Below are 3,088 nucleotides of genomic sequence, written 5' to 3'. Positions count from 1 at the left end.
ACAGTGAAAAGATGTTAAGCTGATTGATAAAAATGTAAAGAAATTTAAATTCTTTTTGAAACAAAGAAAAATCAGGAAATAAGTACCAACTTTAACTTGTTGGCAAATAGAGAAAGTCATGAATATTTTTGTGAGATTTTTAAATTTTTTATTTGTACTTTTGTGTCACAGTTCTACAACCATAATATCCTTGAAGTCAGTAAATGTTTTAAATGTGCATTTATACCTATATTTTTCCAAAACCTTACCTCATCTTATCTCCAAAATGATAATTGAGGGTAGAAGATGTGCAGAGAGGACCGTAAAAAGAAAGAAAAGCTGCATGCCCCTAAATCAGGAAGAACTCAGACTGTCAGAAATATTGACTACACTCTTTTAGCCTTGGATTCTTCATTTTATAAGAAAATGGTAGGTTTGTGGTCATCTTCAGTTATACTTTATAAATTATTTTAATAACTACTATCTGTAGAATTATTACACAGCAAAAAAAAAAAAAAACCAACTTCCCAGACCCAAAAGGAAAAAAATAAGTGAGGGGTGAATTTAAAGTTTGTATATATAAAAGTTATTTTATAAATATTTTTAATCTTCCAGTTTCTGCAAAATAATTAAAATATACAGTAACTGGTCTCTTAAAGTCCTGAATTTAATGTATTAAATACCTACAAAATTCTATATTGGTGCCTTTTTAAAATGCATTGAGAGTGTTGGTTGGCTATTTCAGCTCTACAACACTTTTATTGTGTATTTTTTAAAAAAATCACAAAGTTAAGTACTCTATAATTCATCTTTGTGTTCTTAGGGCAAAATTGCTAAAGGAATTTCCCAACTTTCAGCTCATCTGGTAAAAGTAAAAAGAAATTTTGCAACCAGATTTTAATCTTTTTAGCTTAATAATATTTTTGAATACTATTACGAGGTTATATAGGCAAAATATAAGGTAGAGTCAAATTCTACAAATTAATTGAATTATGGTATGTATTTTGTTTTGTTCTTGAGGAAGAATACGCTTTGCATCACCCAGCATTTATCCATAAAATTGGGGTCAATCAAATACAGTATTTGTTTGCATTTTTATGCCTAGACTAATGTTATTCTAATCTTGAAACCTCTGTCTTCTAATCTCTGGTTGTTTTATGAAATAACATAGAAACGCAGCCGCTGATTCTCCTCGAACAAAACAAAGCTCAACATTCATGTCACACTGCTGTTCTCCAAAGTATCCTCTCCAATGGCATCATACTGTGGATGTGTATTACTCATGAGGGATGTCTTAGACTATGACAGCTCTTTAAAAAAATGGGATGCTGGCTGTATACAGTAAATGTCATATGACCAAGAAGCTGTGATATGGTCATGTTTCTTTCTATCAGAGTGTGTTTTTAGGCCAGATAACAACACCTTGAATATTTTTACACTTACTGCAAAAACCTAAAATTTTGGAATTTCCATAAGGTTTTTATGTAACATTCTGTTTCTATCTCTTTAGTTTTACCTTGCTGTACTGTATGTTTGTGGATATTTTTCACAAGCACTCTTAGAAATGAGTTTATAGTTCTCTTTATGGAGTTTTTTGCCCATAATACAGCATTTGTATATGTTCTGTATGAATTTGTTATAACTTAATGTTTATCCCAAACAGACAGTGGTACATGAATGACTAGTTTTCTAAGATGACTTTTTTATTATGAATAAAATATAAAACTTAGAGGCCCTGTGCTAAGCCACGTAAAGTACAGCATATAACTTCCTATTGGTACAAAGAAGCCAGTTTGCAGTGATCAGGCCTTATTACCTCACGTGACACACAGTAGGAGAAACTGGGACAGATGGAGGTTACTGCATCCCCTAATATGCACTTATGAGGATGTCACTTAGTTTAATTTACTGGAAATGGATTTTAAAGGTATACACTGTAACACATGGAACCTAGATTTTTGTTGTTGTTGTTTTTGGTCTTTTAAGCTGTTCAAATTCTGAAACTGTGATTTAAAAAAAAAAAAAAGTTTGACTGTGGAACTTTCTTAGATTTTGTTCTTGGTCACTTCCCTTATGTGTAACTAAGCTCAGCTCTCCTTTCAAAGCCTCTTCAACTCTGTAACCTCCCTCCACCTCTCTCCTTTCTGTTAGCCTTTCCACCACAGTCATTGGACATCTTTACCTCTCTGCTCCTACTATTAGATGAGGTCATCTCTGAACTTCTAGTTCATTAAGTCTTAATATTCTCTTTGTCATTTCTGTTAGCTATATAATCTGCTGACATATTTTTATACTCAAGTGTAGTTTTATATTAAAAAGAAAAATGGTTGGATTAAGATGGTAAGCTATATAACTCTTGTTTTGCCTTCATTTGCAAGTATTGACCACCTAAAATATGACTCCAGAGATTCTGTGATCAAATTATATGTTACATGATTTGGCTTTCCTCTAAAATATAAATCATGAGAGACTAGACTTTTTTTACAACATTTAAAAAGAGGATAAAAATATAAAGCAAAGTCTTAACTGTCTCCCCATTGGGAGATGAGTGCTTTAACATTTCTGTGATAATATTCCAGGTTTGGAACAGTCTCCAGGCCCTATATTTGCTCTTAATAGTTGGGCCTTTTAGACCATGTGTTATTTGCAATTTCAGAATGATTGCTTCTGCTATTTCTTTAAGATATTCTCCCTTTCCATACAAGTGCAATACTCCCTTGAAGTCTTAAAAACTATGGTGATTTCTTTTTCCTTTTCTGAAATTTCTTTTTAGCTAATGATAAAAAGAAACTCTTGAAAATCATAGTATGTCAAAGGACACATCAAGCGAAGAGAAAAACTACTCCACCATCAGAAAGATTAGAAAATGTAAAAATGAATGCTCTGACTTCTTGGAATCTTCTTTAGGTTAAATTTCCATTAAAATTATGAATCTTTTGCCTGAAAAGTGTGTCCTAAAGTTCAAGTTGCTACAGACTGAATTTTCTTCCTAGATTCTTGTCTATTGATTTTAATTTAAAAAAACTAATATTTAATATTTTTATTTCTCTTTTTGAAAATAAATATCAAAGCACTTAGGTCAGTTTTAAATTCATACCACCTGTTGGAG

The sequence above is a fragment of the Nannospalax galili genome, unplaced genomic scaffold (assembly GCF_000622305.1).
Source record: "Nannospalax galili isolate Female #2095 unplaced genomic scaffold, S.galili_v1.0 scaffold281, whole genome shotgun sequence".
Lineage (NCBI taxonomy): Eukaryota > Metazoa > Chordata > Mammalia > Rodentia > Spalacidae > Nannospalax > Nannospalax galili.
This window is presented reverse-complemented; position numbering follows the sequence as displayed.